A 13,620-nucleotide genomic window follows, 5' to 3' on the forward strand; every position below is an offset into this window, starting at 1 on the left:
TCTGTGGTCACCAATGCCGCACATCGTACTCTGCGGCGCGCCTGACGCCTTCTCCGCCGTCGTCGCTCACGCACATCTCGCATCTCCAGCTTGTGGCTGCCGGCGGTGAGCGTACCATAGGCCTTCTTGATGAAATCCAGCCCTAGTGAGAGCTCGTCCTCGCAGCCCGGCAGTGTTAACAGTGGTATCGAGATGCATTTGTCGTCCGCTGTTATCGCCGTCATCGTTTCCTCGCAAACAGTTTGTCGCGAGCCGTTGGCCATCGACATCGACACCTCTACACTCCGTACATTCTCCCCACCTGGCTTTCTCAAGCGTCGTGCCAGCGCCGGGCTCACGAAGCTGCGGGTGGCTCCCGTATCCACCACCGCGTCGAGGGCAAGACCACCGCAATCCACCCTCAACACCATCACTCGCGAGCGTTCTGCCACTAGTTTTCCTGCGTAGGCTCGCCTATTGGCGGTATGTGGCGAGCCCCCCTGGCGTTTCCCGCTCTGCGGCGACAGCATTCGTTCGCTCGTATGCCCAGCCTACCGCAATCCCAGCAGTATAGTTGTTGTTGGTTTGGGCAGCATTCGTTGTCGTGCCCCGCCATACCACAGCGTTTGCAAGACCGCCCCTGGTGTACCGACGAGCTCTGCATCTCGGGCCCGGTTGCTGTTGTTCGCGCGGGTGTCGTCTGTAAAGGGACAAAGTCTCGCCTGCTTAACTCACCACCAGATATGGGCTGCGTATCCGTTGGCTCCGGACGTCGGACCGGAAACCCCCGTGGGCCCATGAACGCTGGCTGTGATGGCCCTGCCCCAATGGTACAGGCCGGAACAAGGCCCAACTCCTCCAGCTCCGCTGCTTGCCGTATCCTGATGTTGATCGCTGGTCGGCTGTTGCGGTAGATGAGCCTCAGCTGCTCCTCTCCGGGCATGTCTGCATCGAGCATCAGTTCCAGCATCGCTTGGACGTAGGTCGCAGTGGACTCCGACTCGCCCTGAAAGCGTCGTTGTGCATTCTGTCGCCACCGCTCAATGTGAGGAGCGGCCGGGTACGCTTCTAGCAGTTCCGCGCGGAACTCTGCCCACGACTGGGTCGGGTTTCGCCTTGTGCGGTCCCACGTCAGTGCCGCGCCCTCCAGAATGTTTGGTAACATCGGAACCAAATTATCTACCAGCTCCCCACTCACTTCCGCTTTCTCTTCTAGCCTGTGCAAGAATGCCCGTGGGTCCCCGCTGCCGTCGAAACGTACTCCCCACTGTGCCACCTCCGTGCTCAGGGCTCTCCGCTCCGCTCGTGACATTGTCGAGTGGGCCGAACCAGCCGCGGCTGCGGTTGACACGGCTGATGTTGGTGCCTGTGGTTCTGCCACCGCCTGCGCGCTTGCGAGCGGTGACGCTGGAGTCGGTGCTGTTGGGTCATCTTCGTCAGGCGCATTACCAGCAGGCGCGGTGGAAGCGCAGACCTGGCTCGACAGTTTCTGGAACCCATCCTCCATAGCCTGGGCCAACCGGTGGGTGTACTGAGCCAACGCAACTGTCACCGAATCGGCAATCGCTTGTGTCAGGTCCGCCGTTGAGAGCACTGGAGCCACTGTTGGCGTCGCTGAGGCTGCCGTGGGCTCGGTTGTGGTAGCTCCCGGCGAGGCCGCGACCGCTACCGAAATGGTCGGCACTGTCGCAGGAGTTAGCGGTGTCGTGTTTGCCTCTGTCACGACGAGCAGCCCCTCCGGTACGTCCTCTTGTTTCGGGACTCCCAGCCGTCCGCCGGGCACCGGGCTCAACTGACCTGTCGCCGCGGTACGCGACGACATGTTCTCGTAATACGCCGCTAGTTCTTCCAGGCGGGGTCGGTACTCTTCTTGGGCCGACTTCACGAACGTTGCCAGCCGCACCCGCAAAGCCTCCACGGTGCCGGTCTCCTCGATGTCGAACTCGCGCAGCACCGTGCTGAGCTCTTCCTTCCGCAGCACACGTATCCAGCTCGTTCGTAGCATCGTAGGTCCACGCTCTCTTCCCTACTTGGTCGGATCTAACCTCACACTTCTTTGGGGTCCCTGCTCGGGCGCCACTTGTAACGTTGTTACTCTGCCGCGGGTATGCTCGCCGGCCAGAGTATGCTGAAATATATTAGGCACCCCAAAGTGCCGAGGTGTCCAACAAATAAAAAGAGGGCGGTGCGCCAAACTTCTCCACGTGTTTCTTTAATATTACAAATAATCAAACTCAAACTGCCCGCGCTTCAGTGCGTGTTGGCCGAAAGCAAAGAACAAACTAAACACTAAAACGAACTTAAAATTACTTGCCTTCATGGCTTACAATTACTTGTTCTTATGACTACTCGTAATGACGCGCGGCTGACCGCTATGCAACGCGTCATTACAATATATATTTTTCGGGTCGCTGCCGACAGAGGCCGCGGGTCCGATCGGGTAGTACATATGTACATATGTGTTAAATTTGAATGATGGTATGCTTGTGTGTATATATTTCAAGGCAACATGTGCGCCATACATTTCATCCCTTATAGCCTCACTCAGCCTCTGCTACTTCAGACCGGATCGTACGACACTGCTGCTGTCGGCAGCGACCCGCAGCGAAGCACGGCGTACCCGCACGACCCGTGACCTCTGCCAGACGACCCGGCCGACCCTATGCTTCGTTCGGCAGCGACCCGCAGCAGAATTTCTCCGAACGGGTTTTGCCCGCATTTTACGAACCCTGATAATTATCAACAGGGTGATTCTCTAACTCTTCTCTTATCCCATTTATAGCCTAGTCTCTCATCTGCTCAGTTTTGTAATAATAGATCCATATCCTCTGAACTCGTGCCGACTACACCAACACACTCTGAATCTACGCATTTTAACGGATGTGTACATACCATGAACGATTTAATTCTTACTATTTTCTCACGGATTCTTATCTTCGCTATTACTGATCACAAAACATTCCCCCGGTCTATCTAACGATTTATCCAACAGGTTTTCTATCCGGTTATCAAGCGGGTTACCTTCCTCTATCTCTATCTTCCAACTCTTTGAATAACATTTAATCGCTCTACACCTGACTTACAAATATTCATGGGGTTAGGCTTGGTAATCTACGTGACTGGGCAAAACACACGGTTCTACTGGCAATCTTTCATCGCTAGTGCGTTACAATCTGTTACAATTTTAAACGGTCTATGTTCAAGATAAACTCGGAAGCGCCTTAATGCATATATTATTGCTAAGGTTTCAAGCCTAAAACTGGTCACTTCGAAGAAGTGCTCGAATCAAAAGTAGTATAGATATAGGAAAGCAACCTTTAAATGCGTTAAGAAAAACTGTGAAGATTGAAATCAGGAAGCATATTTATCAATGAGTTTAATTTTATTTATTACGTTAATAATGATTACAAAACTCAATCGAACCCGAAGGGTTCGCTAATGCGTTCAAGCTCTTCGTAGAAGTGCTCGAATCGCATCAAAATTAGTATAGATATGGGACCGCTACTCTTTTTCACCTAAACTCCCCACATTTAGCAAAGGCGCCCACCATGTGGTGTGGTAGATATTAAAAGGATATTCACCACTAATTTTCAACTGGTGACCCAATTAGACTAATCAAAACCTGTTATGCAACTCAATACGACCTTGTTCAAATATATTCCCCTCAATATCAAAGTATCTAACCATATTTCACTACCAACTGGAGAACCAATTCGAGTCTAATTAAATATCTTACGCAACTCAACTCCAACTTACTAAAATAATTGTAAGTTGTATCAGGATCCAAACCGCTGATCTGATTACGTAATATTTCTAAGTTGGCTCTTGAACCAAACCACAAACCCAATTAGTTTAACTTGTATGGGGAATATATCAACCTCAATACAGAAGAACTATTTACAAGTTGTATCAGGATCCGAACCACTGATCGAAATATGTACACTCTATTTTTAGGTGCAAGCATGATCCTAACCACTAACCTAATCGCTTGAACAGCTCAATACCAATTGGTAAAAATATTTAGAATCACAACCAAAATATTATACCACAGACAGTTTGTTGGCTAAGGCGACAACCTATTGTACTATAAACATTTTTTTTTAGTTACAGTTACATTTTAAATAAACTCAATTCAGCGTGGTGTTGAAATACATGGATAGTTCATTGGTTTTTTGGTCAAGGCAATGTTTATATATTTTTGAAAGTTGATAATAAGCGTTATTTAATCTGCTGCACTAGTGCATAAAGCATTGAAGTACGAATACATCAATTAAAAAAAACCATGGATAAAATTTTCAAGAAAAACCCCTCAAGACATGGTTACACCAAACTCGTTTATTGCAACTTGTGTGGCAGTGACACCCATACGGAAAATGCCTGTGCTAAGAAAGTAACAAAGGGAGAAACCAATAAACGATGATTGCAGACAAATGGCGCGCAGGCGTTTTTCCATTAAGGAGATGGTTTTAAGGCTTTTCTGTCTTAACTACACCATATGTATACTACTACGCTTATGCGTTCGAGCACGAACGGGTTCGATTGAGTTTTGTAATCATTATTATCGTAATAAATAAAATTAAACTCATTGATAAATATGCTTCCTCATTTCATTCTTCACCGTTTTTCTTAACGTTTTCTTATCGCATTTAAAGGTTGCTTTCCTATATCTATACTACTTGGAGTTTCAGCTGTTAGCTATTGTTTAGTGCTTGAGCACACAATGTGTTTCAATACCTGCAGAGTTATTTATGACTTTTCTTTGGGTTGATTTGAAAATGGTGAAGTGCTTTAACTGTCTCTGAAATTGATAGACCATAAAATGATGAGTTTATGATTTTTGAGCTAGAGAAAAAAAATATATGAAAGAAAAAAGAACACCGCCCTTCTAAGTCCATTGCTTCTTACCTGCTGCTGAATAAAACGCGAACGGAACGACTCCGGTTCCTTTGCAGTTTACTGTAAGCAGTGCGCTACAACACTCAACGTTTTTCAAGTTTAAAAAATAAATACCAAAAACATTTTTCAAAGTGGTTTGTGGGTATAAACAATTTTGTTCAAACCAAAAAAACAAAAAACAAAAACTAGAAACCAATACAACAATGGCATTAAAAGTTAGTTGTGATCAATGCAAGACCAGCGTACCATAGGCCTTCTTGATGAAATCCAGCCCTAGTGAGAGCTCGTCCTCGCAGCCCGGCAGTGTTAACAGTGGTATCGAGATGCATTTGTCGTCCGCTGTTATCGCCGTCATCGTTTCCTCGCAAACAGTTTGTCGCGAGCCGTTGGCCATCGACATCGACACCTCTACACTCCGTACATTCTCCCCACCTGGCTTTCTCAAGCGTCGTGCCAGCGCCGGGCTCACGAAGCTGCGGGTGGCTCCCGTATCCACCACCGCGTCGAGGGCAAGACCACCGCAATCCACCCTCAACACCATCACTCGCGAGCGTTCTGCCACTAGTTTTCCTGCGTAGGCTCGTCTATTGGCGGTATGTGGCGAGCCCCCCTGGCGTTTCCCGCTCTGCGGCGACAGCATTCGTTCGCTCGTATGCCCAGCCTACCGCAATCCCAGCAGTATAGTTGTTGTTGGTTTGGGCAGCATTCGTTGTCGTGCCCCGCCATACCACAGCGTTTGCAAGACCGCCCCTGGTGTACCGACGAGCTCTGCATCTCGGGCCCGGTTGCTGTTGTTCGCGCGGGTGTCGTCTGTAAAGGGACAAAGTCTCGCCTGCTTAACTCACCACCAGATATGGGCTGCGTATCCGTTGGCTCCGGACGTCGGACCGGAAACCCCCGTGGGCCCATGAACGCTGGCTGTGATGGCCCTGCCCCAATGGTACAGGCCGGAACAAGGCCCAACTCCTCCAGCTCCGCTGCTTGCCGTATCCTGATGTTGATCGCTGGTCGGCTGTTGCGGTAGATGAGCCTCAGCTGCTCCTCTCCGGGCATGTCTGCATCGAGCATCAGTTCCAGCATCGCTTGGACGTAGGTCGCAGTGGACTCCGACTCGCCCTGAAAGCGTCGTTGTGCATTCTGTCGCCACCGCTCAATGTGAGGAGCGGCCGGGTACGCTTCTAGCAGTTCCGCGCGGAACTCTGCCCACGACTGGGTCGGGTTTCGCCTTGTGCGGTCCCACGTCAGTGCCGCGCCCTCCAGAATGTTTGGTAACATCGGAACCAAATTATCTACCAGCTCCCCACTCACTTCCGCTTTCTCTTCTAGCCTGTGCAAGAATGCCCGTGGGTCCCCGCTGCCGTCGAAACGTACTCCCCACTGTGCCACCTCCGTGCTCAGGGCTCTCCGCTCCGCTCGTGACATTGTCGAGTGGGCCGAACCAGCCGCGGCTGCGGTTGACACGGCTGATGTTGGTGCCTGTGGTTCTGCCACCGCCTGCGCGCTTGCGAGCGGTGACGCTGGAGTCGGTGCTGTTGGGTCATCTTCGTCAGGCGCATTACCAGCAGGCGCGGTGGAAGCGCAGACCTGGCTCGACAGTTTCTGGAACCCATCCTCCATAGCCTGGGCCAACCGGTGGGTGTACTGAGCCAACGCAACTGTCACCGAATCGGCAATCGCTTGTGTCAGGTCCGCCGTTGAGAGCACTGGAGCCACTGTTGGCGTCGCTGAGGCTGCCGTGGGCTCGGTTGTGGTAGCTCCCGGCGAGGCCGCGACCGCTACCGAAATGGTCGGCACTGTCGCAGGAGTTAGCGGTGTCGTGTTTGCCTCTGTCACGACGAGCAGCCCCTCCGGTACGTCCTCTTGTTTCGGGACTCCCAGCCGTCCGCCGGGCACCGGGCTCAACTGACCTGTCGCCGCGGTACGCGACGACATGTTCTCGTAATACGCCGCTAGTTCTTCCAGGCGGGGTCGGTACTCTTCTTGGGCCGACTTCACGAACGTTGCCAGCCGCACCCGCAAAGCCTCCACGGTGCCGGTCTCCTCGATGTCGAACTCGCGCAGCACCGTGCTGAGCTCTTCCTTCCGCAGCACACGTATCCAGCTCGTTCGTAGCATCGTAGGTCCACGCTCTCTTCCCTACTTGGTCGGATCTAACCTCACACTTCTTTGGGGTCCCTGCTCGGGCGCCACTTGTAACGTTGTTACTCTGCCGCGGGTATGCTCGCCGGCCAGAGTATGCTGAAATATATTAGGCACCCCAAAGTGCCGAGGTGTCCAACAAATAAAAAGAGGGCGGTGCGCCAAACTTCTCCACGTGTTTCTTTAATATTACAAATAATCAAACTCAAACTGCCCGCGCTTCAGTGCGTGTTGGCCGAAAGCAAAGAACAAACTAAACACTAAAACGAACTTAAAATTACTTGCCTTCATGGCTTACAATTACTTGTTCTTATGACTACTCGTAATGACGCGCGGCTGACCGCTATGCAACGCGTCATTACAATATATATTTTTCGGGTCGCTGCCGACAGAGGCCGCGGGTCCGATCGGGTAGTACATATGTACATATGTGTTAAATTTGAATGATGGTATGCTTGTGTGTATATATTTCAAGGCAACATGTGCGCCATACATTTCATCCCTTATAGCCTCACTCAGCCTCTGCTACTTCAGACCGGATCGTACGACACTGCTGCTGTCGGCAGCGACCCGCAGCGAAGCACGGCGTACCCGCACGACCCGTGACCTCTGCCAGACGACCCGGCCGACCCTATGCTTCGTTCGGCAGCGACCCGCAGCAGAATTTCTCCGAACGGGTTTTGCCCGCATTTTACGAACCCTGATAATTATCAACAGGGTGATTCTCTAACTCTTCTCTTATCCCATTTATAGCCTAGTCTCTCATCTGCTCAGTTTTGTAATAATAGATCCATATCCTCTGAACTCGTGCCGACTACACCAACACACTCTGAATCTACGCATTTTAACGGATGTGTACATACCATGAACGATTTAATTCTTACTATTTTCTCACGGATTCTTATCTTCGCTATTACTGATCACAAAACATTCCCCCGGTCTATCTAACGATTTATCCAACAGGTTTTCTATCCGGTTATCAAGCGGGTTACCTTCCTCTATCTCTATCTTCCAACTCTTTGAATAACATTTAATCGCTCTACACCTGACTTACAAATATTCATGGGGTTAGGCTTGGTAATCTACGTGACTGGGCAAAACACACGGTTCTACTGGCAATCTTTCATCGCTAGTGCGTTACAATCTGTTACAATTTTAAACGGTCTATGTTCAAGATAAACTCGGAAGCGCCTTAATGCATATATTATTGCTAAGGTTTCAAGCCTAAAACTGGTCACTTCGAAGAAGTGCTCGAATCAAAAGTAGTATAGATATAGGAAAGCAACCTTTAAATGCGTTAAGAAAAACTGTGAAGATTGAAATCAGGAAGCATATTTATCAATGAGTTTAATTTTATTTATTACGTTAATAATGATTACAAAACTCAATCGAACCCGAAGGGTTCGCTAATGCGTTCAAGCACTTCGTAGAAGTGCTCGAATCGCATCAAAATTAGTATAGATATGGGACCGCTACTCTTTTTCACCTAAACTCCCCACATTTAGCAAAGGCGCCCACCATGTGGTGTGGTAGATATTAAAAGGATATTCACCACTAATTTTCAACTGGTGACCCAATTAGACTAATCAAAACCTGTTATGCAACTCAATACGACCTTGTTCAAATATATTCCCCTCAATATCAAAGTATCTAACCATATTTCACTACCAACTGGAGAACCAATTCGAGTCTAATTAAATATCTTACGCAACTCAACTCCAACTTACTAAAATAATTGTAAGTTGTATCAGGATCCAAACCGCTGATCTGATTACGTAATATTTCTAAGTTGGCTCTTGAACCAAACCACAAACCCAATTAGTTTAACTTGTATGGGGAATATATCAACCTCAATACAGAAGAACTATTTACAAGTTGTATCAGGATCCGAACCACTGATCGAAATATGTACACTCTATTTTTAGGTGCAAGCATGATCCTAACCACTAACCTAATCGCTTGAACAGCTCAATACCAATTGGTAAAAATATTTAGAATCACAACCAAAATATTATACCACAGACAGTTTGTTGGCTAAGGCGACAACCTATTGTACTATAAACATTTTTTTTTAGTTACAGTTACATTTTAAATAAACTCAATTCAGCGTGGTGTTGAAATACATGGATAGTTCATTGGTTTTTTGGTCAAGGCAATGTTTATATATTTTTGAAAGTTGATAATAAGCGTTATTTAATCTGCTGCACTAGTGCATAAAGCATTGAAGTACGAATACATCAATTAAAAAAAACCATGGATAAAATTTTCAAGAAAAACCCCTCAAGACATGGTTACACCAAACTCGTTTATTGCAACTTGTGTGGCAGTGACACCCATACGGAAAATGCCTGTGCTAAGAAAGTAACAAAGGGAGAAACCAATAAACGATGATTGCAGACAAATGGCGCGCAGGCGTTTTTCCATTAAGGAGATGGTTTTAAGGCTTTTCTGTCTTAACTACACCATATGTATACTACTACGCTTATGCGTTCGAGCACGAACGGGTTCGATTGAGTTTTGTAATCATTATTATCGTAATAAATAAAATTAAACTCATTGATAAATATGCTTCCTCATTTCATTCTTCACCGTTTTTCTTAACGTTTTCTTATCGCATTTAAAGGTTGCTTTCCTATATCTATACTACTTGGAGTTTCAGCTGTTAGCTATTGTTTAGTGCTTGAGCACACAATGTGTTTCAATACCTGCAGAGTTATTTATGACTTTTCTTTGGGTTGATTTGAAAATGGTGAAGTGCTTTAACTGTCTCTGAAATTGATAGACCATAAAATGATGAGTTTATGATTTTTGAGCTAGAGAAAAAAAATATATGAAAGAAAAAAGAACACCGCCCTTCTAAGTCCATTGCTTCTTACCTGCTGCTGAATAAAACGCGAACGGAACGACTCCGGTTCCTTTGCAGTTTACTGTAAGCAGTGCGCTACAACACTCAACGTTTTTCAAGTTTAAAAAATAAATACCAAAAACATTTTTCAAAGTGGTTTGTGGGTATAAACAATTTTGTTCAAACCAAAAAAACAAAAAACAAAAACTAGAAACCAATACAACAATGGCATTAAAAGTTAGTTGTGATCAATGCAAGACCAGCATTGAAGACGTGGATGAATTCTTTAAATTCAACCCCCCTCAGTCATCAACACAAGGGGATGAGCTGCAGCTTTTCCTCTCAGAAGAGTAATTACAACAAACTCTCTCATACAATCTTTGGGGGAGGCAGAATTTGAGTCAATATATAATAACATTATGCAAATAAATCCCTGGAACAATGCAATGTTGCCTGCTTGTCAGTTTTCGCCCACATCAAGTGAAATGATCGAAGTTGACTACTCAGCCTTGGAAGAGGAAGCAAAGAAATACTATGATGATAATATGCCTAACAATCAGTTGGGAGTGCCTGACTTCCATAGACGAGTTATGGAGATTGATGCAGATGTTAAGGCGAAGAAACAGTCGAAGCAGAGAAAAGATCAGGCTGTTGCGGAATTAATGCCAGATGAAGACGACGCATTGTTACTACTTGCAATGGAAAAAGAAGCTCCCCTAGCTATGCCCGACGAGGACGACGAATTACTACTTTTAGTTGCGAAACATCAAGAGACTAGAAATTTACAAACAAAAACATAACATAATATTATTATAATCTATTTTTATTAATTTGTTTCACAAATTTATTTATTTTATTGTTAGTGCACGATACATTTCCTTTGATTTAACTAATGCAATTGTGTCTGAAATTGAAAATTGGTAAATAAATAAGAAAAAAAACAAAAAAAAAACATAATTAAAGTTCTTACTTGTTAATAAGGGTACGAGCGAGCCTTGATATAACTGAAGTTATGTTTCTTAAGCACATGCTTTTTTAAACCGTATTTTGTTTCAAAAAATTTGTCAAATGGAACACTTTCAAACTTCTTCATTGTTTTTATTGTGTTACCCGAATTGTATACTAATGATTTGATTGCAACTCTTTTTATACTGGTATTTAACTTTATGTTCTCCGGCGTAAGACAGAGATGAAAAAAGAAAAAAAAAGAGTAGGAAAGTAAACATATCTACTGAATGTAACCAGCCAATGGAAAAAGTTTGATTTTAAATATATTATGTATAAAAAATGAGAAAGGCGTGTGTTCGTATTCATTTTCGTTTTCATATATATGGTATGTAACTGTGTACAAATTAATACATTGAACATGTTTTTGTATATGGTATTTTGATTTTTCAGTCAGTTGTTGAACACTTAAACAATGCACACTGTTCCACTGGACAGGGGTACACCAAAGTTGAAAATCTTTCGGAGGGAGTGGTCTATGATATTGTAGCGTAAATCGCCCTTTGGCCGAGCGGTGACCGGCGATTCGCTACGCAAAACAATAGCGGGCAGGTGTGTAAAGCAGCAGGGACCGGCAGCGTGGCGGCTGGCGAAGTGGCTGCAGCAACAAATCTGTATAGCGGAGGCGCTCGTGGCGCTCGTCGACGCTTGTCAGAGAAGGGCCCACTTTCAAAGAATTAACAGCAGCACCAAAGAAATAATTGCGCCGCTCAACTCAGCTTTCCTTTACTTCACTTTATTAGCCTTCAATGGCGATCAAAACAGGCAGATGGCCCAAATACTTAAGGATTTAATTTACACATATGGAGATGCTTAAAAGATCCGCATCAGCGGAGAACACAACCGTGTCGGTCCAGCGCACACCAGGAAGAGAACAACTCCTTAAAGTTAGTTGCGGTTGAAGCCTTGAAGTTGGCTGCGGCAGCATGGATCTTGTAAAAACAGCTGTTGATAGGTGGCGCATGTGGGCGTATCGATAAGCACAAATCGATACTTGAGCGCCAAGCTCGCAGTTTGAACTATGCACTACCAATTTGCATTACAATATCATTGACTGTAAATTAAAGCATACAGAGTTTGGAGATAAAATTTCTTTATACTTTAAGGAGAGGGATGGAAAATGTCTTTGGATATGCCTTCCTAAAATCTATGTACAAAAATTTTCGACCAAAAATCCTTATAAAAAACTGAAGGAAAACGGAATCCTCCAAATTGTATATAAAGGAAAAGAGAAGACCAGATATAGTCCAGCGCGTTTTGAATTCATATGTAAAAACGAAGGCGATGAAACAAACAAAAATATATAAGCAGTATGCACATAACTGCAAGTATAAAGGAGGATATTTTAATGCATCAAAATCATAGTCTTATTCTGATCGCCAGCATCTCCACTACACAAAAAATTAGCAGCAAAATAAAAAACTTTTGAACAAATATTTATGAACTTCTATAAAATGGTGACAAAGCAAATCGAAGTATTTCTAAATCGCGACTGCAAAATCTTAAACAGATGCTTGATGAAATGAATCAATCTCGATTCATAACCTCACGCTTTGGAACACATTTGGAAACATGTCCCTGGTCAAATGATAAGGTAGACGCTCGACCAGACACTTGCTTTTGTCATGCTGCTCCACTTTTAACGAAGGAGGCGATGAATCTAATGGATCGTTATTATAAGCTCACAGCTCGGTGCATAAAAAAAGAATAAAATAAATTCATATCGTTAAACTAAAAAACATTTATTGTTTCATTTCTCTTTTCTTAAAACTAGCCTTAAATAATTTTAAAATAAACCTATCATTAAAACTGTAATCAGTTTTCCTAAATTTTTTTAGTAAAGTTCTCAAATTTTTTTTTTTACTTTTATGTAAAGCATACATCATACAGTAATGACCGCAGGTATTTGAAAAGTACCCCTGGATTTGTTGTTTGTTATATTTAAATTTGTCACAATTATTTTTTAAAAACTTTACGAAATCAATATTTTGAGGATACTGCCCATATGAATCGAAAAACTCTCCTTTGTTGTTATTATCAAAGTAAAAAGCAACCCAGTGAGCGCCGGGCTTTTTTGAAGGATCAGTGTTGGATACAATAACTGAGGGCCTTTTGAGTATTTGTGTTGGAAGCTTATTTGAGGGATAAACTCCTCCAAATATATGTCTTGTTGATGAGTTTACTTTTAGGAAACTTTCGATCTGTAGAGTTTTCATTTTTAGTTTTATTTAATTTATTATATAATTATTTTCACGTTTCGATGTTTATCAATATCAAGCATTGAATCGTATTCACAATAAACGAGGCATGTAACCGCTTCAGTTAACGGATCTGCAAAGCGCCCATCAATTCGTATTGTTCCTTGGGAAAATAAATTGGAACAGACTGTAGAGTTTGAATGATCAGCTGTTAAATCAAATGTTAATATAAAATTGCTTTTATCAAACATTTCTTTTGCAATCTGAAGTCCTCTATCAAAATGTTTTATACCATTAGCTCTGAAAAGCATATTATATGCACGTGAGCTCTGACTGTTTGTTGGATTTGAGTAATCAAACTCTAAGGCTTGCGATGGAATTTGTACTCCATTGACAAGAAGATTAAATCTTTGAATTTTAAAATTTTCAAAGTTGAATGGATTTAGTGCTCGATTTCCTGAACATGCCTTGTGTTTCACCATACAAAAGGCAATAAAATTTGGTAACTGCTCAATTACAACTTTATCTATTGATAGTGTGTTATTTCCAGGATAAAGT

Source organism: Scaptodrosophila lebanonensis, unplaced genomic scaffold (assembly GCF_003285725.1).
Source record: "Scaptodrosophila lebanonensis strain 11010-0011.00,11010-0021.00 unplaced genomic scaffold, SlebRS2 tig00000377-arrow-arrow-pilon, whole genome shotgun sequence".
Lineage (NCBI taxonomy): Eukaryota > Metazoa > Arthropoda > Insecta > Diptera > Drosophilidae > Scaptodrosophila > Scaptodrosophila lebanonensis.